Raw genomic sequence first — 24,080 nt, 5'->3', positions numbered from 1 at the left:
GGCGTGAGATCAGCTGTCTCAAATTATCTTTTTCCCTCACTCACCAACCTTTCTCCCTCTGAACTTGCAGCGCTCGGTTCTGTCAAGCCCAGTCATAAAATCGCCATCAAACCTGTTGACAAGTATGATGCTGATGTTGTCTGACATATTGACCTTCACCTAGCAGAGCCTGAAAACCAACTCCCTGAAACTTCTTCTTACCTCCGCTAAGCCATGACCCCATGACCAAACATCAAGCCAATGCATCTGGGACAACACTGACCTCATCTCCTTTGGATATCTTCCCTCTACAGCCTCCAGCCTTATAGTCCTGCAACTACAACAGCCCGCTTCTACCTCCTTCCCAAAATCTACAAGAGGATTGCCCTCATTCATCTATTGTATAAGGCTGTCCCTGTCCCACTGAACTGAGGCCTACCCATTTTGCCATTATTTCTCCCCCCACCTTGTGGAGTCTCTTCCAACCTACATCAGTGACTCTTCCATTGCCCTACATCACTCCAACTGTTTCCAGTTTCCAGATCCTATTGTCTCTTCTTCACCACGGAGATCCAATTTAAAGGTCCATCCCCCATCAAGCTGGCCTGAGAGATTTCCACTTTGCCCTGGAATGGAGGCCCAACCGGTCCCAGTCACCATCACCCTCCTCCACCAGGCTGAACTTGTTTTCATATTGAACAACCTCTCCTTCACTTCCTGCAAATCAAAGTTGTTTCTATGTGTTACCCCCATGTGCATTTTATATGCCTGACGTTTTGTGGATGATGAGGAACACTCCTTGTTTCAGTCTTCAGTTTCCTTCCCTCATTCCTATTCCAGGATATCGCCGTCTTCTGATTAAATTTCATTTTTTTGATTTGATTTTCCACCTTTTTGGTACCTTCACCTGGTCCATCTCTTCCCTTCCCTTCCTTGATTTCTCTACCTCCCCTTCTGAAGATAGGCTACGAACAATATGTATCACCAGTCTACTAACTCCCACACCGACCTTGACTACACTTCCTCACAATCCGCTTCCTGTACAGACTCTATTCCGTTCTCCAAGTTTCTCCATTTCATCTGTTCAGAAAATAGAACCATGTATATTAGCTCTTCCAACATGTTTTTCTTTTTCCTCAACTAAGCATAACCTCTCTCCTCCCCATCCCCCCGCCACCCCCTCCCACCCCAACCTCCATCGTCGTTAACAGGCCCCCACCCACCCTCTCTCATCTATTTCATGCCCTTCTTCTTTGATCCCTTCCTCTCCCTCCCCTAAAATCACTAGATTTCTCCTTGTCTTCACCTTCCAACCCCTCTCGTCTCCATATTGAACCATCATTCTCCACTCTTTCCACCACCTGCAGTGTGATGCCACAACCAAACAATATTTCACTGCCTTCCCCTTTTAGTATTCCGAAGTGTCTGTTTCACCTGTAAATCTCTGGTACATTCCAGCCCCAAAATCCCCTCTCTTTCCTACAGCACCTTTCCATGCAAACACAAGAAATGCAACACCTGCCTTTTTACATCCTCCCGTCTCACCATTCAAAGCCCCAAAAGCTCCTCCTAAGTGAAGCATCAATTTACTTGTACTCCTTCCAATCTATTATACTTTACTTGGTGCTCATGATGCGGTTGCCTCTACATTGACCACACTCAGACTGAGTGACCATCTTGTGGAAAAGCTTCATTCGCTCTGCAGGCATGACCCTGAGCTTCGTGTTGCTTGTCATTTTAATTCTCCGCTTTGCTCCCACTCTGGTCTTTCTGTCCCTGGCCTGTTACAGTTTCCAATGAACTCAACACAAGGTTGAGAAACAGCACCTCATATTTCGTCTCAGCTCCCTACAGCAACACTGAGTTGAACAAATTTACATCATAACCTCTGCCTGCATTTTGAGCCCTTTCTTTCCTTCTTCCTTCACTTTGCATTAGGCGGATGTTATCCATCCATTCACACCCCATTTCAACACATCCTTTGTTTCTTTACAGTACTCATTACCAGAAAAACTACCGTCTTCAACCCTACCGCAGAACTACCTAAGGGGTTGCCGGGGGTGGGGTGGGGGGCGCTTCCTTGCTGTGAAATAATTGCCCGATATGTTTCCCTACATTGCAACAGTGAGTATATTCCAAATGCATTTCCTGGGTCTTACAAGTATTTTCGGACGACACGATTTCGTGAAAGACGCTAAATAAATGCAGGTCTTTTTCTTTCTAGTGGTTAATTCAAATGGAATCTGACGGCCCCAATCTCTCTAAAGCTCTTCCCAGTGCCTGTTATCAAAATAACTCCTTAACATTTATGGTAATTTATATTTTAGGGTGAGCGGCTACAATGATTAACAGAATTCAGTTTATGGATCGGGATTTACACCATGTTTCTCTGGATAGTTTATAACCGTCAGCAAGTTCCTCTGGAGCAAAGTGCGATAGAATCTCGAACCTCGCCCCGTCTCCGCCTCCTCCCTCTCTCCAATCTTTCTCTCCACCCACTGCCAACTCTCCATGGACTTTCACCCTCTCTGGCTGGGTTCAATCATTCTCCATTTTCTTAACCTGTGCATCGCTCCCACCACTCTCTGCCTTGTTTTCCCATGTAAAAGACTACGGCACATGGTTTAGTAATAATAATAACTACCCGAGCATGGAGGTGAATTTCGTCGACAAATCCGTGATCTGAAGGTGTTCGACAGCGCAGTAAAGTCGAAACTGAAACCGGATTGAATCAGCAGTTGTTGAGTGTGGACATGGCTTCTAAACAGCACGGAGAAAATTTCACAGAGGATTCATATTGTTCAATTTGTCTTGATTTCTTCACCGATCCGATAATACTGGATTGTGGACACAACTTCTGCCGATCCTGTATCACGCAGTGCTGGGAAAAGAAGGACATAAACCCCTGCCCGGAATGTAGAGAGGTGTTTCCGGAAAGAAACCTCAGGGTAAATCGGGCCGTAGCAAATTTGGCCGAGAAAGCTCGAAAATTAAAGCTGAATCCGAAAGAGAAAGAAAGTAAACTTCACTGTGAGAAACATCAGGAAGAACTGAAGCTGTTTTGTGAAACTGACAAGAAATTGATCTGTTTGATTTGTAGAGATTCGCGGGAGCACAGAGAGCACCGCTTCCTGCCGATCGATGAAGCTGTTGAAATCTACAAGGTAAAAGGGGAAATATTTTATAAATGGATAGTTTTATCACATTTTCATGGTCTAATACTCTCATTCTGTGATTTTCTCTCCCAATCCCAGGATCAGCTGAAAACTTCCTTAGATTCTCTCACAGAGAAGAAATCGGTGGTTCCAGAAACGGAACAGAAACAGAAACGGAAGATTTCCGAAGTTAGGGTAAGGTCTCCCTGTGCTGATTTTCTGGGATCTCGGTTAGTTTTGTTCCCTTTATCGCGGGACAGTAATTATGTTTCGCATTTCATTTGGTAGGAACAGTCGAGCAGTCTGCAGACCCACATCACATCCGAGTTCACTAAAATGCATCAGATTCTCACTGAGAAAGAGGAGCGTTTACTCAGAGATCTCATGGAAGAAGAGGAGCGGATTCTAGAAGCAATGGCGAAAAACCTTCGAGAGATTCAGGAGAATTTAAATTCTATTGAGGAGAAGCTCTCAAAAGTTCAGAAACAGATGGAGCAAAAAGACGAGTTGATATTTTTGAAGGTGAGGGAACATATTGCGGGTCAGTTCAATGAGGCTTCACACAGTCACAAAATAACTGATAACTGAAATAAATATAGAATGTACGGAAAAAATAAAAACTGAGTTAAACAAATTTCTGTCTGTTTCGTGGCAATTCTGCGGTCTCCCCGAAATAATCGGCTTCCACATTGTCTGCAGATTCCCGGGAATACTTATAACCTCCAGAGAATGTATTTTCTTGATCTTCTCACTTGCTTTGTGATTATTTCCGTTTTGCCAAGTTTAATTTTCTACTGGACGCCTATTTCGATCCAGTTACAGCTCATGTTCTGTGTGTGTGGGTGTGTCTGGTACGGTGTGTGAGAGTTACTGTGTCTGTGAGAGGGACTGATGTTGAGTTCCAGTTTATTTGACTCTCCACAATCTTCCTTCCAAAATGTACCATTTAACACTTCCGTGTTAAATCTCATCTGCTTTGAGTCTGCTCATTTCACCAGCCGCCCTGTTTATGTCCTCCTGAACTATGTGCAGGTCAACTCATTACAGAAAGGATGTAATTGCATTAGGACACAGAGGAGATTTACGAGGATGTGACCAGGACTAGAAAAATGCAGCTATGAGGAAAGATTGGATAGACTGGGGCTGTTCTCCCTGGAACAGAGGAGGCTGAGGGGAGATTTGAGATATACAGAATTGTGAGGGGCCTGATAGTGTGGGTGGGGAAGGGCCTATTTACATGCCAGAGAGGTCAGAGACGAGGGGGCACAGGTTGAAAGTTTTGGATAGAAAGATGAGAGGGGAGATGAGGAAAAACTTTTACACCCAGAGGGTTGTGGGATCTGGAACTCACTGCCTTAAAGGGTAGTATAGGCAGAAACCCTGAACTCATTTAAAAACTGCCTGGATATTGACATCAAGTGCTGCAACCTGCAGGGCTGTGGACCAAATGATGCAAAGTGCGATTAGGCTGGGTGGTTTTTTCCATCTGGCGCAGACACGATGGGCCAAGTGGCCTCTTTCTGTGCCGTAAACTTTCTATGATTCTAAATCTGTTACTTTGCTTCTCACTGTTCATGATTCATTTCTTTCAGTAGGAAGCTTGTCGGAAGAGAAGGTAGGACATGCTCTCTACTGAAATTCTGCACAGTTTGGTAAAATAACTCAGAAAGCTTTTGTTATGATTTCTTTTCTAGTTATCATCGCAACATTAAAGGGTCATTCATCGGGCGACAATAACTCTGCTTATGGTTTAAGCAGTAGTATTTTATTAAAATTACAAACTTTATTCCAGCCGTTAGATGAGATTTCATATAACTGGTCTACATTATTGTATTAAATTACAAGATGCCATTCAGTCCTGAAGTGCTCACTTGCAGGCTGCAGACTGCTGTTAGTGCGGCTGTGACCTTCCGACTGAACCTGAGAGAGCCACACCACCCATGTTTCCATGGTGTCGACCATCTATGTCCCTGCAAGGCTCCTGATCAACCCGAGAGAGTCATATGTTAATGGGGGAATGAGTTTTGTTTTTATTCCAATATAGAATCTTGATCTGTATCCTTAACACCAGCAAAACAGACCCAGCAGATGTGGCGGCACTGTGGGATAAATCTTGGAGGGAGTTGCTCTGGGAGTCCATAACATTGACTCCAGAGCCCATGAAGCCTCATGGCGTCAGGTCAAACATGGACGAGGAAAGCTGCTGATAATCTTGTACCCACCCATCCGCCACACCTCAGCCCCTCACCCTTGCCTCAGCTGATGAATAAGCACTCCTCCACGTTGAACTTCACTTGGAGGAAGCACTGAGTGGCAAGGGAGTAGAACGTACACTGGATTGGATTCAGTGTCCATCACCAAGATTGGCTCGGTCGTGGAACTACCTCCCTAGAGCACTGTGAGCGTACCTACACCACATGGACTGCAGAAGTTCAAAGAGGCAGCTCACCACCACCTTATGAAGGGCAATTAGGGGGGCAATAATGCTGGCCTCACCAGCGCTGCCCACATCTCATTCATTGATAAAAAACAATTTGCCACTACTGGCCGAGCTGGATATGCCCCAAAGGACATAGCTGCTAGACTGGGTCTGTGGAAGGTAGTGAGGGAACCCACAAGAGGGAAAAACATACTTGACCTCTTCCTCGCTAATCTGCCTGCTGAGCATGCATCTGTCCATGGCTGTATCAGTAGGAGTGACCACCACACAGTCTTTGTGGAGATAAACTCCTGCCTTCAGATTGAGGATACCCACACACAAGACTGGGCATCCATGGAGCGTTGTGGACCATCAGCAGCAGCAAAATTGTACTCAACGACACTCTGTAACTTCGTGGCTCGGCATATCCCCAACTCTACCCTTACCACCAAGCCATGGCATTAACCCTGGTTCAATGAAGGCCCAGATTTTCCGGCCCTGTCGCTGCTGCGACCTGCCGTGGGCAAGGCAGCAGCCCAGCCACAAGTCCATTGACTGGCGGTGGGACTGGAAGATCGTGGCGGCGGGCGGGTGCGGAAAACTCCGCCTTTTCAGGAGGGCATGCCAGGAGCAGCAGCATTTATACCTAAAAAGGAGGTGTCAACATGGTGAAGCCAGGACTCAGGACGACTTACATGTCAGACAGCGTAAGCCACATGCGATAGACACAGCTAAGCGATCCAACAACCAATGGATCAGATGTAAATTGTGCGGCTATGGCCCTTCCAGCCATGCATGGCGGTGGACAATTAAATAACTAATTTGGGGAGGAGTCTCCACAAATATCCCCACCCTCAATGATGTGGGAACCCATCACATCATTGCAAAAGATTAAGGATGAACCTTTTGCTACAATCTTTAGCCAGATGTGCCCAGTGGATGATCCATCTCAGCCATCTCCAGAAATTCCCTGCCTACCTGTCTTCAGCCAATTCGATTCATTCCATGTGACATCAAGAAACGGCTGAAGGCACTGTTTCCTGCAAAGCTATGGGCCCTAACAATATTCTGGCAATAGTACTGAAGACTTGTGCTCCAGAACGTCCTGCGCCCCGAGCCAAGCTGTTCCAGTAAAGCTACAACACTGGCATCTACCTGGCTATGTGGAAAATTGACCAGGTATTTCTTTTCCACAAAGAGCAGGACAAATCTGGCCTGGCCAATTACCACCCCATCAGTCTACTCTCCATCATCAGTAAAGTGTTGGAAGGGGTCATCAGCAATGATATCAAGAGGCACTTGCTTAGCAATAACCTGCTCACTGACGCTAAGTTTGGGTTCCACCACAGTCACTCAAATCCTGACCTCATTACAGCCTTGATTCAATCATGGACAAAAGAGCTGAACTCCTTAGGTGAGGTGAGAGTGACTGCCTTTGACATCATGGCCTAACTTGACCGAGTATGGCACCAAGGAGCCCAAGCGAAACTGGAATCAATGGAAATAAGGGGGGAAACTCTCCGGTGGTTGGAGCCATATCTAGCACAAAGAAAGATGGTTGTAGTTGTTGGAGGTCAATCATCTCAGCTCCAAGGCACCACTGCACGAGTTCCTCAGCCCATCCATCTTCAGCTTCTTCATCAATGACACTCCTTCCATCATAAAGTCAGAAGTGGGGATGTTTGCTGATGATTGCACAATGTTCAACACCATTCACGACTCTTCAGATACTGAAACAGTCCATGTCCAAATGCAGCAAGACTAAACAATATGCAGGTTTTGGCTGACAAGTGGCAAATAACATTCGGGCCATAGAAGTGCCAGGCAATAGCCGTCACCAACATGAGAAAACCTAACCATCGCCCCTTGATGTTCAATCGTTTCCATTACCATTGCTGAATCGTGTGCTTGCACACAAACAGGAGAGAGAGCTCATCGTGAGTGAGATACAGCCAGAGTGAGTATGGGTATTGGCAATTTGGTGCACAGTGGGAATTCGGTGCATAGGGAAAAAGGTGCTCTTTGCATGTTTATTTGGATATTCAACTTCTTAAATCTTCAAAAAGTGGTCTTGTTCTGCTGCAACAGTAGAGTCTACAAGGGAAAGGAATGATTGGTAAGTAGAGGGTCAGGTCAGGTAAGTATTTAATACTTTAATTGCTTCTAGTTTAAGGTCTTTTTGTGGTATATACTTTATATATACTACAGTAACGAAGATCAGGAAAGAAGGGCCCCAGAGTAATTGATTGAAAGGTTTAATTTAAAGGGATAAGACATGGCAGGAGAGCTCAAGCCATGTTGTGCTCCTCGTGCTCCATGTGGGAAGCAGGGGACATTTCCAGTGCCCGGGGCCAGCGTGTGTGCATGAAGTATGTCCAGCTGCAGCTCCTGGAATCTCGGGTTTCAGAGCTGGAACGGCGGCTGGGGACTCTGTGGGGCGTCCGCGAGTCTGAGAGCATTGTCGATAGCACGTTTAGAGAGGAGGTCACACCTCAGCTGAAGGGACTTGAGGAAGCAAGGGAATGGGTAACCACCAGGCAGTCGAAGAGAAACAGGCAGGTAGTTCAGGAATCCCCTGGGGTCCCGCTCGCAAATTGCTATTCCATTTTGGAGGCTGATGAGGGCGCTGGTTCCTCCAGGGAGTGCGGACAGAGCCAAGCGTCTGGCACCACAAGCAGCCTGTCTGTACAGGAGGGGAGGAAGAGCAGTAGTAATAGGGGATTCTATAGTCAGGTAAACAGATAGGTGCTACTGTGGCCGTCAACGTGACTCCAGGATGGTATACTGCCTCCCTGCTGCCAGGGTCCGGCATGTCACTGATCAGCTGCAGGGCATCCTGAAGGTGGAGGGTGATGAGGCAGAGGTCATGGCACAGTTTGGTACCAACGACATAGGTAGAAAGAGGGATGTGGTCTTGCATCAAGAATTCAGGGAGTTAGGCAGTGGACTAAAAAACAAGACCTCTCAGGTTGTAATCTCTGGATTACTCCCAGTGCCACGTGCTAGTGAGCTCGAAAATAGGAGAATAGCACAGATGAATACGTGACTTATGATTTGGTGCAGGAGGGAAAGTTTTAGATTCCTGGATGACTGGGACTGTTTCTGGGGAAGGTGGGACATGTACAAGCGGGACGGTCTACATCTGAACCAAAGCGGGACTAACATCCTTGCGGGTGGGTTTGCTAGTGCTGTTGGGAGGAGTTTAAACCAATTCGGCAGGGGGAGGGGACACAGAATGTTAGCCGGATAGGGACACATCATAATCCAGTAAAACAATCAAGTCTGAGGGAGGACAGCTGCATTATGTTTCAAGGGAGTAAGGCAAGGCTGGATGGCGTCTACTTTAATGCCAGGAGTATTACAGGTAAAAAGGATGAGTTAAGGGTGAGCATTGACACGTGGAATGGTGATATAGTAGCCATTGCTGAGACGTGGTTGAGTGAGGGAAAGGATTGGCAGTCAACCTTCCGGGGTATAGAATATACAGGCGAGGCAGGGGAGGGGGTAAAAGAGGAGGAGCCATTGCATTATTAGTTAAGGAGCCAGTTACTGCAGTAAGGAGAGATGATATCTTGGAGGGGGCATCGAATGAAGCTTTGCGGGTAGAGCTTAGGAATAAAAAAGGGGCAGATACATTGTTAGGTTTCCCAGATAGTCAGCGGGAAATTGAGGAGCAAATATGTGCACAATTTGCGGAGGTGTATAAAAACAATAACAATAGGGTAATTATATTAGGTGATTTCGACTTTCCCAACATTTATTAGGATAGACATAGTGTTAAGGACTTGGATGGAGTGGATTTCTTGAAATATGTACAGATGAACTTTTTAGGTCAATATGTAGAGGGTCCAACAAGGGATGGCGCAGTGCTGGACCTAAATCTGGGGAATGAAACCAGACTGGTGGCTGAGGTGGTGGTGGGGGAGCATTTTAGTGATAGCGACCACAACATGGTACAGTTTAAGTTTATAATGGACAAAGAAATAGACAAGTTGCAAAAAAATGGTTTGGATTGGGGGAGAGTGGATTTTCGTAAAATAAGGCAAGATCTGGCCAAGGTAAACTGGGAACAGCTACTTGTGGGGAAATCTACAGAGGAGCAGTGGGGGGCGTTGTAAAAGGAAATAGGGACTCTACAGGCTCAACATGTTCCCTCTAGGGTGATAGGAAGGAGTAACGAGCCCAGAGAACCATGGATGACCTGAGATATTCAGGATACGATGAGAAGGAAAAGAGAGGCTTTTAGGAGGTACAAGGGAAGCAAATCAGTGGAGGCATTAATGGAGTACAGACAGTGCAGGGTGGAGCTTTATAAAGCAATTAGGAGAGCAAAGAGGGGATATAAGAAAGCTCTGGCTGGTAAAAGTAGGGAATGTCCCAAGATATTCTATAAGTGTATCAATGGAAGAGGATAACCAGGGAAAGAGTAGGGCCAATAAGGGACCAAGGGGGCAATCTATGGGTGGAGCCAGAGGACATCGCTAGAATGTTGAATGAATACTTCACGTCCGTCTTCACCCAAGAGAATGAAGATGAAGGTATTGAGCTCGGTGAGAGAGACTGCGAGGTTCTTAAGCAAATTGATATAGGGAGTGACAAGATATTGGAGGTGTTTGCAAGCTTAAAAGTGGACAAATCTCCAGGTCCAGATGATTTGTGTCCCAGACGGCTGAGGGAGGCAAGGGAAGAGATCGCAAGGGCTCTGACCCAAATTTTTAATTCCTCTCTGGCCACAGGGGAGGTTCCTGAGGACTGGGGAACAGCTAATGTGGTTCCGCTCTTTAAGAAGTGTTGTAGAGAAAAGCCAGGGAACCACAGGCCAGTGAGTCTCACATCAGTGGTAGGGAAACTATTGGAGAAATTTCTGAAGGAGAGTATCTATCTCCACTTGGAGCAACAAGGTTTGATCAGCGATAGTCAGCATGGCTTTGACAGAGGGAAGTCATACCTTACAAATTTGATTGAATTTTTTGAGGAGGTGACCAGGTGTGTAGAGGAGGGTCGTGCAGTTGATGTAGTTTATATGGATTTCAGCAAAGCCTTTCACAAGGTCACACATGGGAGACTTATAAAGAAGGCAAATGCACATGGGATACACGGTAATTTGATAAGTTGGTTTCAAAATTGGCTTAGTTGTAGGAGACAGAGGGCGATGACAGAAGGATGCTTTAGTGACTGGAAGCTAGTGTCCAGTGGTGTGCCACAGGGATCTGTGCTGGATCCCCTATTATTTGTCATTTATATAAACAACATAGATGACCATGTGTCGGGTACGATTAGTATGTTTACGAATGACACAAAGATTACCCAGGTGCTTAAGAGTGAGGTTGAGTGGCTTGGGCTACATGAAGATATAGACGGGCTGGTCAAATGGGCAGATGGAATTTAACCCTGAAAGATGTGATGTGATACACTTTGGAAGGAGTAATTTGACAAGGAAGTATTCAATGAACGGCATGACACTATGAAGTTCTGAGCAACAAATGGACCTTGGCGTTTGTGTCCATAGATCTCTGAAGGGGGAGGAGCATGTTAGTGGGGTAATAAAAAAGGCATATGGGACACTTGCCTTTATCAATCGAAGCATAGATTACAAAAGTAGGGAAGTCATGTTGGAATTGTATAGAACCTTGGTGAGTCCACAGCTGGAGTACTGTGTGCAGTTCTGTTCACCACATTATAGGAAGGATGTTATTGCACTGGAGGAGATGCAGAGAAGATTCACCAGGATGTTGCCTGGGATGAAACATTTAAGTTATGAAGAGAGGTTGGATAGACTTGAGTTGTTTTCGTTGGAGCAGGGAAGACTGAGGGGCGACCTGATCGAGGTGTACAAGATTATTAGGGGCATGGACAGGGTAGATAGGGAGCAGCTGTTCCTCTTAGTTGAAGGAACAGTCTCAAGGGGTCATAAGATCAAGTTGAGGGGCAGGAGCTTTAGGGGGGATATGAGGAAAATTTTTTTTATCCAGAGAGTGGTGACGGTCTGGAATGCACTGCCTGGGAGCGTGGTGGAGGCGGGTTGCCTCACATCCTTTAAAAAGAACCTGGATGAGCACTTGGCACGTCATAACATTCAAGGCTATGGGCCATGTGCTGGTAAACGGGATTGGTAGGTAGGTCAGGTGTTTCTCACGTGTCGGTGCAGACTCGATGGGCCGAAGGGCCTCTTCTGCACTGTGCGATTCTGTGATTTTGTGAATCCCCCAACATCACCATCTTGGGGGTTAGAATTGACCAGAAACTGAACTGGATTAGCTGTGTAAATACTGTGGCTACAAGGGCAGTTCAGAGACTAGGAATCCAGCGGTGACTAACTCGCCTCCTGACTCCCCAAAGCCTGTCCACCATCCAGGAGACAAAAGTTAGGTGTGTGATGGAATACTTTCCACTTGCCTGAATGAGTGCTGCTCCAATAACATTCGAAAAGTTTGACACCATCCAGCACAAAGAAGCCCACTTGTTTGGCATCTCATCCACAAACATTAATTCTCACCAACACTGACGAACAGTGGCAGCAGTCTGTACCATCTACAGGATGTACTGCAGGGCCTCACCAAGGCTCCTTAGACAGCACCTTCCAAACCCACGACTGCTGATGGACAAGGGCAGCAGAAGCATGGGAACACCACTACCTGAAACCTCCCCTCCAAGCCTCACACTATCCGGACTTGGAAATATATCACCATTCCTTCACTGTCACTGGGTCAAAGTCCTGGAACTCCCTCCCTAACAGCACCATGGCTGTACCTACAACATGTGGACTGCAGCGGTTCAAGAATGCAGCTCACCACCACCTTCTGAAGGTGCAATATGGCGTTGGCAATAAATGCTGGCATAGCAGTGAAGGCCGCATCCCATGAATGAATTAGAAAAATCAACACAACAGCTGAAACTTGTTTTAAGATATACAGCAAAACTGACACCGAACCACAAGGAGATATTAATACCGATAACGGAGGTATGTTTTAAAGCGTATTAAAGGAAGAAAGAGGGATAGAAAGGCAGAAAGCTTTCAGAATTTCAGAGTTCAGAGCCTTGGCAGCTGAAGGTCCACCTGCCAATTGTGGAGTGATTAAAATCAGGGATATTCAAGAGGCCAGAAGTAGAGGAGCGCAGGTGTCTCGGAGAGATGCGTAGACGTTTTCAGCCATTGCCTTTTTTCTACAAGCTTTGTTTGTAATACAGCAGGTGGACAGGCTAAATGTTTATCTCCTCCTGTGATTTGTCATATCTCGGTAACAGATCTGTTATGGGCTATGGGCCTTTTTCAGGACATGGGTATTTCCATCCTCTGCCCTTGCATTTCATGTCTAAAATCATGCCTAAAGTGTTCTAACACAATGAATTTATAACAGAAACTGTTTCATATTTATAGGATTAGTGATGACGGTCATGAGCTCTCAGTGTCTGATGCTTCCCTGACTATCGGAAAGTTCAAAGGCCCTCTACAATACACAGCGTGGAGGGAAATGATAAACTCCATCAACCCCGGTAAAACTCCTATATTAATTTTCTTGATCATAGGCCCCAGATTAAACACTCACATCGCCGGTTGTTAATCCCTAGAGACTCTCCATTCTTATATTTTTTAATCTGTGGTTTCCTCTGGGTAAGTGTCTGAAGCCATCAGCACTGTGTGTCAAAGCAGTGAAGGGATCTGTGTAACCAGACGAATAGAGCACGGATCTCAGGATGTGAAATAGAATTTGTAGAGGAGATTGGACTGGAATTCTGGGAACATTTTTCATCAATGTATAATCAGGAAGTCATGCAGACTTTGAAGAGAATGTGTGAAAAGAGAGCGAATGCGTGAAGTGGAATTAAACTCCTTAGTCACGAGAAAGTGAGTCTGCACTGGAAAAGGGAGGACACCAGGGGTTTTATCCAAGTGTTCGAGATTGAAACAGTACAGAGGGGATAAACATTCATAGTTTTCACACAATCACAGAGTCTGCATCAATGTAAGGATAACGTCAAATTTAGAAAAGGGAGGGGACACAGCGGTTTGGGTTGAACGAGGTTGATTTTTTGAGTGACCCCACTGATCGAGCAGGTAGTGAAACACTGAACCCACTTCTCTGTCTACGAACTTGATAAGAAGCCCAATCCATTCTGAGGGTTGAGCTGCAGTATAATGTCATTGTCCAGTTTGTCATAGGTCTGTTGTGTGGAAAGGTGCTCGGTGGTCCTTGTTAGACAGAGGTGGGCGGGGGTGTGAGAGAATCAAGAAATCCGATGTTCCTCCAGTGAGGGGTTGTGGTAGTGTGATCATCGTAAGGTCATAAGAAATAGGCGTAGGAATAAGCCATTTGGCTCAACCTGCTCTGCCATTTGATACGATCATGGCTCATGTAACTGTGGCCCTAACTGCCCTTTTTTCCTGTCCCCTGTAGCCCTTCACTCCACTATCGATCAAAAATCTGTCTAATTTAGCCCTGACTAAATAAAACAACTTCGTCTCCATTGCTCTCTGTGGAAGAGAATTGCAAAGGCTAACATCCCTCCAAGAGAAGAAATTCCCTCTCATCTCTGTCTTAAAAGGGAGACAGACCCCTTATTTATAAACTATTTCCCCTGCTTCTAGATTCCCCCGCTAGTGGAAACACCCTCTTAGTATGTCCCCTGTCAAGCTCCCTCAGAATCATATATGCTTCAATAAGATCACCTCTGATTTTTCTAAACATCAAGAGTACAGGCCTAATCTGCTGAACCTTTCCTCAAAAGACAACTCCTTCATCCCAGGAATCAGCCTAGTGAACCTTCTTTGAACTATTTCAAAGATAAATATATATCTCCTTTAAGTAAGGAAACCGTACTGTACCATTACTCTCGCCAATGCCCTATGCAGCTCTCTCAAGAGTTCTCCATTATTATGCTCCATCTCCCTTTCAATAGAGGACAACATTCCATTTGCTTATTAATAACTTGCCGTACCTGGTTAGGGAGGTAGTCAGAAAAGTGGAGTTGAGGCCACAATTAGAGCAACCATGATCTTATCGAATGGTGGAGCAGGTCAATGGGCAAATGGCCTACTCATGTTCATACTCCTTGTATTCTTGTGCCAAACGTTTATGATTAATGTACAAGATCCCCTTGTACTCCAGTATTCAGAAATTTCTCCCCATTTAAATAATATTATACTTTTCAATTCTTCCTGAAATAGTCATACTCCACATTATGCTCCAGCTGCCAGTTTTTCCCACTTACTTAACCTCTCCATATCCCTTTGCAGACACCTTAAATCCCCCTTCATGATTTGCATTCCTGCATATTATCATCAGCAAATTTGTCTGCAATTTAGTCTGTCCTTCTAATATGTCACGAATATAGATCATAAATAGTTGAGGGCCAAGCACTGATTATTGCAGAACTTCACTAGTTACAATTTACCAACCTGAAAATGACCTATTTCCCCTGGCTCTCTGTGTCCTTCGAATTAGACAATCGTCTAATAATGCCACTGTATCACCTCTAACACCTTGAGCTCTTATCTTCTGCAGTAAACTTTCATGCAGCACTTTATCGAATGCCTTTTGGAAATCAAAATACACTACATCTACTACTTTCCCATTATCCACCATGCTTGTTACATCATCAAAGAACTCTAATAAATTTGTCAAACATGATTTCCCTTTCAAAAAACAATTTTGACTCTGCCATATAATGTAACGATTTCTAAATGTCCTGCTATACCTTTTTAAGATTAAGGTTCCCAGGGTTTTCCCAATGACAGATGTTAGATTAACTGGCCTGTAGTTCACTGATTTCTGTCCCTCTCCTTTCTTGAACAGTGATGTTACATTCATGGCTTTCCAGTCCGTTGTGATCTTTCCAGAATCTAGGGAATTTTGGAAGATCTCAACAACCATTCCATTCAGCCACTTCCATTCAGACCCAATGATGCAAGTCATTAGGTCCAAGGTTATTGTCAGCTGTTAATCCCTTTAGTAGTTTTCCTACTGCCTTTTCTCGACTAATCATGATCGTTTCAAATTCCTCGGTCCCTTTTGCCCTTATTTTTCTTAGGATGCGTTTTTGTCTCTTCTACTGTGAAGAATACTTGTTCAAAGTCTCTGCCATGCCCCGGGTTCCCAGTATTAATTCCCCAGTCTCACCCTCTGAGAGGGCAGCACTGACCATCATTACTCTTCATTTCGATATAGTTGCAGAAGCTTTTACTGTCTGTTTTAGCTTTTTTGTAAGTTTTCTCTCATACTCCAATTTCTCCCTCTTTTTTTTACACTTCCTTTGCAGGTTTCTAAACTTTTCCAAATTTTCTGGACTACCACTGATCTTAGCAGCATTATACATCTTTTCTTTCAATTTTACATCACCCTTAACTTCCTTAGTTAGCCACAGATAGAGCACTCTGTTCACTGAGTCTTCCTTTCTGGATGGAATATATCTTTGTTGGGAGTTATGAAGTATCGCCTTAAACGTCTGCCACTGTTCCTCTACCATCTTATCTTTAATCTATTTCCCCAATCCACTTTAGCCAACGCTGTCTTCATGCCCATGCAACTGTCTTCATTTAAGTTTAAGACACTAGTTTCAGACCTAAATTGCTCACCCTCAAACTGAATGTGAAATTTTATCATATATGATCTCTCTTACTGAGAGGATCTTTTACAATGAGATAATTCTTTAATCCTGTCTCATTAGATATTTCCAGGTTTAAAATAGACTGTTTCCTGGTTGGTTCAAGAACATATTTTTTTCTAAGAAACTGTCCTGAGTGCAACATATGAGCTCATCCTCAGGCTACCTTTTCCAATTTGATTTATCCAATCTGTATGAAGGTTAACATCGCCCATAGTTATTGCAGTATCTTTCTTACAATCCCTGGCTTCTGACTTGCCTTTATAACCATAGTGTCTATATGCTCACACAGTTCAGTGTCTGTTCCATGGTAATCCCCAAGGTGTTGATGGTGGTGGATAGAGTGATGGAAATGCAGCTGAATGTCAAGGATGATGCTTAGATTCCCTTTTGTTTGTGATAATCATTTCCCGGCGCTTATGTTACGTACTACTCATCAGCCCAAGATTGAATGCTGTCCAGGTCTTATAGCATACGGCCACCAACTGCTTCAGTACCAGAGATGCTGAAAATGGTGCTGAACACTGTGCAATCATCAGTGACCATCCCGTCAATTGATGCAAGGCAGATTATTGAGAAAGCAGCTGAAGACTGGTGGGTTGAGGTCACTAACCTGACAAACTCCTGCAGTGATCACCGGGGCTGAGATTATTGGTCTCCAAAAACTGCAAACATCTGCTTTGGTGCTGATATGATTTCTATAAATGGTGATTCCCTGACTGCTAATGACATCTTATCACTGGCTTTCAGCTCTTCTGTCCATGATGGACTAAGACTGTATGGGATCTTGAGCCAAGTGGCCCTGCCGGAATGCAAACTGAGAATTGATAAGCATTTTAATTGCTGTGTAAATGCCATCTGATGGCATTGTTGGCAACACTTGTCTGGCGATTGTTGCATCAGTGATTGGCCATTTTGGATTTGTCCTGCTTTTGGTGGACAGGATATGTTTGGGCAATTTCCCACATTGTTGGATAGATGCCTGTGTTGTAACTCTACTGGAACAACTTGGCTATGGGTGTAGCTAATTTTTGAGTACAAATCTTCAGTACTGCAGCTGAGATGTTGTCTGAGCCCATAGCCTTTGCTCTTTCTAGTGAGATAATCCATTACTTGTGATCATGTGATGTCAGTTGAATCAGCTGAAGACTGGCATCTGTGACATTGATGACGTTGGAAGGAGACCAAGATGGATCATCCACTCGACATTTCAGGTTGAAAATGGTTGCTGTTGTTTCAGGCTTGCCTTTTGTATGACATACGGGGCTGACCCCTCACTGTGCCTGGATTGTAAATGAAGCCTGCTCCTCCAGTGAGTAGTTTAATTGTCCACCCTCATTGCTGACTGGATGTGGCAGAACTGCAATTTTTCAAGTAAAAACAGAAAAAGCTGGAAATGCTGGTCAGGCAGCATCTTAGGAGAGATAATCAGAGTTAACAGGTGGAATCTTCCACTCTAAAGGCGACGTTCGGCGATGGGCACAGAAGTGGAAGTGATTCCCGCTGTCGGGCAGGGCGGCTGAACATGGGTGATCTTGCCCTTTTCCGCTTATTACTGATTCATTGATGTGGAGCACAGAAAATCTGGTGTTGAGCGCGGGCAGGAAGTCGCTGTCCCTATCATTACCTCATGGGTTCGCAGTCCAGGCGTCTTTATTTAAAGATACCCGGAAAACAGGGTGTAGCAGTCAGCAGGCTGCTTCCACCTCTGCTGAGCAAGTACGGGCTGCACCTAGACTTAGCGGTGGGTTCAGATAAAATTAAGAAGTATGATGCTGGATTAGAACTGCTGTTGGCAGGAGTCGACCATCCAGCCCTTCGAGCCCACTCAGCCATTCAATGAGATCATGGCTGATCCTCTACTTCAACACCATTTTCCTGCACTATCCCCGGGTCCATTGGTGTTTTTAATATGTAGACATCTATCCATTTCAATCTTGCATACACTCAATGACTGAGCCTCCACAGCCGTCTGGGACAGAGACTTCCAAAGATTCATCACCCTCTGAGTGAAGAAATTCCTCCTCATCTCGGTCCTAAATGACCTGCCCCTTATTCTGAAACTGTGTCCCCTGGTTCTAGACCCCCCCACCCCCCCCCCCCCCCCCCCCCGCCACATCAACCAGGGAAACATCCTTCCTGCATTTACCCTGTCAAGCCCTGTAAGAATTTTGTATATTTGAACGAGATCACCTCTCCTTCTTCTAAACTCCAGAGATTAATGGGCCCATCTATTTAATCTTTCCTTAAAGGGCGATCCCTCCATTCCAGGAATTAATTTGTGAATCTAAATTACACTCAGTCTATGGAAAGTATATCATTCCTTAGGTAAGGAGAACAAAACTACACGTAATATTCCAGGTTCATTCTCACTAAGGCACTATATAATTGCAGTAAAACATCTTTACTCCTGTACTCAAATCCTTTTGCAATAAAGGTCAACATGGCATTTGCATTCTATATTCCTTGCTGTACCTGAATTTTAGCTTTCAGTGACTCATCAACAAGGACACTCAAGTCCCTTTGATGTTCAACATTTCCCAGCCCCTCATCATTTAAGAAATACTCTGTATTTCAGTTTTTGCCACGAAAGTGGATACCCCCATATGTTTCTGCATTGAATTCCATCTGCCAAATTTTTGCCCACTCACTGAGCCTCTCCAAATCTCCTTGAATCATCTCTGCATCCTGCTCAAAACCGACACTTCCATCTAGTTTTGTGACATCTGGAAACTTGGAAATATTACATTTAATCCCAACATCCAAATCATTGAAATGGATTATGAATATCTGGGCCCCAAGGACTGATCCTAGTGATACCCCACTAGTCACAAGCTGCCCACCTGAAAAGGACCCATTCATTCCTACTCTCTGTTTTCTGTCCGTTAACCAGTTCTCAATCCATACCTGTACTTTCCACTAAATTGCATTTGCTCTCATTTTGCTTGCCAAACTCTTGTGTGGGATGTTATCAAAAGCTTTTTGAAAATCTAAATACACCACAAACCCCAGTTACCCCTTACATATTCTGCTAGTTACATTCTCCAAAATCTCCAACAGGTTTGTTAAACATGATTTCTCTTTCATTAAGTCCATGTTGAATCTGCCCAAGCTCACCATTATTTTCCAAGTGTCCTGTTATCACATCCTTTATTAATGATTCTAGCATTGACCCTACTACTGATGTTAGGCTAACAGGTCTGTAGTTTCCCCTTTTCTCTGTCCCACCTTTCTGAAATAGTGGGGTTATACTTGCCACCCTCCCATCTGCAAGAACGATTCCAAGGTCTATAGGATTTTGAAAGATGAACACCAATGCACCGACTTTCTCTCCAGCCACCTCATTCAACATTCTGGGATGTAGATCATCAGGTCCAGGAGATTTATCTACTTTAAGTCCCATTCATTTCTCTAATACTTTTCTTTTACTAATGATATTGTGTTGCAGTTCCTTCTTGATATTTGTCCCTTGATCCTCCACTATTTCTGGGAGGTTTTTAATGTTGATCATTAATATTTGGGTGGATTATGAGAAAGTTCATGTGATTTGCCTTGGCCGCATCTGTCATTAAGTATGCACTTTGTGGTGTGTTCAACCACAGTTTTCCTGTTAATTCATGTTTACTTCATGTTAATTCTTTATGTTTGAACATAAAATAGATAGTATTATCTGTTTGCTTTGTTGACTCTTGGATATTAAAATTATTCTGTTTGTTTCAAAACATGGATCTTTAGGCTTTAGTAAAAATAAAAGCAAAAACTGCGGATGCTTGAAATCCAAAACAAAAACAAAACCTGGAAAAACTCAGCAGGTCTGGCAGCATCTGCGGAAAGGAACACAGTTAACATTTCGAGTCTGAATGACCCTTCAACAGAGCTAAGTAAAAATAGAAGAGAGGTGAAATATAAGCTGGTTTAAGTGGGGGTGGGACAAGTAGCGCTGGATAGATGGCCAGTGATAGGTGGATATAACCAAAAGATGTCACAGACAAAAGACCAAAGAGGTGTTGAAGGTGGAGGTATTATCTAAGGAATGTGCTAATTAAGGGTAGAAAGCAGGATGAGCAAGGTACAGAAAGCCTTGGTGGGGGTGAGGTGGGGGTGAAGGAATCGAAAAAGGCTAGAAGGAAGAGATAAAACAATGGATGGAAATACATTTAAAAATATTGGAAATAGGTGGGAAAAGAAAAATCTATTGAAATTATTGGAAAAAAAAGAGGGGGATTTGAAAGAGGATGGGGATAGAGGACAGAGTTCATGATCTGAAATTGTTGAACTCAATATTCAGTCCGGAAGGCTGTAAAGTGCCTCGTCAGAAGATGAGGTGTTGTTCCTCCAGTTTGCGTTGAGCTTCACTGGAACAATACAGCAGGCCAAGGATGGACATGTGGGCATGAGAGCAGGGTTTGAGTGTTGAAATGACAAGTGACAGGGAGGTCTTGTTAATGCTAGCGGACAGACCAATGGTGTTCTGCAAAGCGGTCACCCAGTCTGCGTTTGGTCTCTCCAATGTAGAGGAAACCGCATTGGGAGCAACGAATGCAGTAGACTAAATTGAGGGAAGTGCAAGTGAAATGCTGCTTCACTTGAAATGTGTATTTGGGCCCTTGGACAGTGAGGAGAGGGGAAGTAAAGGGGCAGGTGTTGCACCTTCTGCGGTTGTATGGGAAGTGCCATGGGAGGGGATTGAGGTGTAGCGGGTGATGGAGGAGTGGACCAGGGTGTCCCGGAGGGAACGATCGATGCAGAATGCCACCAGGCGGGGTGAAAGGAAGATGTGTTTGGTGGTGGCATCATGTGGAGTTGGTGGAAATGGTGGAGGATGATCCTTTGAATGTGGAGGCTGGTAGGGTGATAAGTGAGGACAAGGGGGACCCTATCATGTTTCTGGGAGGGAGAGGAATGCTTTATTATCTTAATTTATTATCTTTATTTATCTAAAGTCTTTATTCTCTTAGTAAGTAACTGGGATTTCAAATTTGGTCAACTAACAAAAAAAAGTTAATGGTCACTAACCAGATGATAACCAAATTTGGGGGTCTTGTCTGGGACTGTAACAAGTTTTGGGCCATGGCCTAGCAATATACCAAGAGAGACAGCAGAACTCTACAGCAGAGAGGGATCTGGGAATTCTGGTACATCAGTCACAAAAAATAATACGCAGGTACAGCAAGTGATTAGGAAGGTAAATGAAATGTTGATGTCTGTTGCAGGAGGAATCAAGTATTAAACAATGCAATTGTTCCTACACCTGTACAGGGTCTTACTGAGAATTTATCTGGAGTGCTGTGTACCATTTTGATCTCCTTACTTAAGAAAACAGATAATACATGAGAATCAGTTCAGAGAAGGCTCGCTTTACTGATTCCTGGTTCGGAGGGGTTATTTTAGGACAAAAGGTTGAGCTGGTTGGGCCTATATCCATTGGAGTTTGGACGAACGAGACGTGATCTTACTGAAACATGTAAGATGCTGAGAGGATGTTTCTTTTGGAGAGGAGTCTGTAACTTGGAGACAGTTTAAAAATTAGGGGTCTCCCATTTAAGACAGAGATGAGGAGAATTTGTTTCCTGTCAGAGGGTCGTTAAGTTTGAAATTCTCTTCCCCAGCGAGCAGTAAAGGCTGGGTCATGGAATATATTCAATCAGATCAGCCATTATCTTGTCAAATGGTGGAGCAGGCTTGAGGGGCTGAATGGCCTACTCTTGTTCCTAATTCTAGAGTTCTTCTAATTTAATTTTGTTTGGTATCTTACAGGATAAGATTGCGTACAGTCTGTGTGACATTTTCGCACTGCTTCTCGGAAGTATCACTCCCCACCCACTCTTTCTCCAGCTCTCTTTCTCTCCTGCCCCTCTGTTTCCTCCCCATCTCTCCCCAACATTAATTTTCACCCTCCTGCTCTCCTTCTCACAATCTGTCTCCCACTCTCACTTTCCTTTCCCCCCCCCCACCCCACTGAATCATTCCACTCCCTGTCCCTCGTGCTCTCCCACTTCTCCCCATCCTTCTCTCCACACATACTTTCTCACTCCCCTTGACCACACTCTCTCACTCACCTCCCACTCTCCCTTTCTCTCTCCCTCTTTAACTTCTGCTCTCTTTCTTACCTCTGCCCTACCCACAATCTTTCTCTCTCCCCTTCCACACACTTTATCTCTCTTCTGCCATGCACTCATCACCCTCCCCTCCCCCTCCTGCTAGATCTAACATCAGTCCCTCCTGTTCCCTACCTCCATTCCCTACCTATTGTCCCATTCCGGCCCTTTCGCTCTCTCTTCCACTGACCCAGACCTCTCTCTCCTTCCTCCTTCCCTCATCATTCCACTTTACCTCTTCCACGCACCCTCTCCTCCCACGCACCCCATCCTCCCACGGTCTCCCTTCACTCTTCCACACTTTTCCCTCTTCCACACTCTTCCCTCTCCCCCTTCTGCTTTCCTTCCTGCCTTGCACATTCTCTCACCTCTCCCACTCTCACACCTTCCCATTCTTCCTTCCACACTACTGCTGTCGCTAATCCTGCCCCTCTCTCTTTTCACACACTACCACTTTTGCATTCACCCTCCAGCTCCCCTCTCTCTCACACACTATCACACTCTCCCAGCCCCCCTACACTCTCTACCCCTCCATCTTGCTCTCTCACACCATCACACTCTCCCTGCCCCCCTACACACTCTACCCCTCCATCTTGTTCTCTCACACCATCATACTCACCCTGCCCCCCTGCACTCTCTACCCCTGCATCTCACTCTCTCACACCATCACAATCTCCCTTCCCCCCTACACTCTCTACCCCTCTATCTTGTTTTCTCACACCATCACACTCTCCCTGCCCCCTTACACTCTCTACCCCTCCATCTCACTCACTCGGATCCCCACACACTTCCTGCCACTCTCCTGCTCTCTTTACTCGAACCTCTCTTTCTCACCCACACTCCCAATCTTCCTGTCACCCTGGTTTCTCTCTCTCTCTTGCTTCCTTTTTCTCAATCCCTCCTGCTCTCACTCTCTCCCACCTCTTCCTCTCCGGCACTCCGCTCCCACTCTCCCTCTCCAATCTCCTGCTCCCTCCTCCTCATCCACTCCCTCCTCTGCTGCCATTTTCTCTCCTCAACTTCACCTCCCATCTCCATCTCTTTCCAGTTCCCTCTCTCTCTGTCTCCGCCTCCCCCTCTGCTCTCTCTCCCATTTCCTCTCCACTCTCCCCCTCTCTCCCACCGGGATCCTTCCTCACACTCTCTCCCCCTCCCCAGCCCCTCTCTCTAAATCACTGACTGTGTTATTTTAACTTTCCCCCAGCTCCAGCCTCTCTGACTCTGGATCCGGACACAGCGAATCCCTGGCTCATCCTGTCTGAGGACCGGACCAGTGTGAGACTTGGAGACAAACGGCAGCGGCTCCCTGACACCCCGGAGAGGTTTGATTCCTGGGTCTGTGTCCTGGGATCAGAAGGATTCACGTCAGGGAGACATTACTGGGAGGTGGAGGTGGGGGAGAAGACTCGGTGGGGGCTCGGAGTGGCCCGAGAGTCTGTGAACAGGAAAGGGGAAATCTCCCTCAGGCCCGAGTCCGGATTCAGGACTGTGAGGCTAGAGTCCAGATTCTGGGCTGTGGGGCTGGATCCTGGAAGTGATTATTTTGCTGCCACATCCCCCTCTGATACCCACCTCACCCCGAGTGTGAATCCCCGGAAGATCGGGGTTTTCCTGGACTATGAGGGTGGACAGGTGTCATTTTACAATGCGGACAACATGTCCCATCTCCACACTTTCACCCACACTTTCACTGAGCGAATCTTTCCCTTCTTCCGCCCGGGAATGAATATTGGCGGGAAAAACTCGGCACCGCTGACAATCTGCGGAATTACAGGTCACTAACGGATCCATCCCATAATTTCACACATCTCCCTACCTCCTGCCAGC

The 24,080-nt window shown here is 45.3% G+C and overlaps 1 pseudogene across 1 annotated transcript; it reads left to right on the top strand.

The window, feature by feature from the left end:
- Window positions 1–2,517: 2,517 nt before the first annotated feature.
- Window positions 2,518–24,035, top strand: LOC144673353 (zinc-binding protein A33-like; annotated as a pseudogene). The gene is made up of 7 exons (XR_013574290.1): window positions 2,518–3,143; window positions 3,234–3,329; window positions 3,423–3,656; window positions 4,727–4,749; window positions 9,577–9,585; window positions 12,938–13,047; window positions 23,458–24,035. The product of XR_013574290.1 is annotated as a zinc-binding protein A33-like (transcript).
- Window positions 24,036–24,080: the final 45 nt, after the last annotated feature.

The sequence above is a fragment of the Cetorhinus maximus genome, unplaced genomic scaffold (assembly GCF_964194155.1).
Source record: "Cetorhinus maximus unplaced genomic scaffold, sCetMax3.hap1.1 HAP1_SCAFFOLD_350, whole genome shotgun sequence".
Taxonomy (NCBI): Eukaryota; Metazoa; Chordata; class Chondrichthyes; order Lamniformes; family Cetorhinidae; genus Cetorhinus; species Cetorhinus maximus.
Note: the sequence above shows the minus strand (reverse complement) of the source record. Positions and strands in the feature narration are given on the sequence as shown.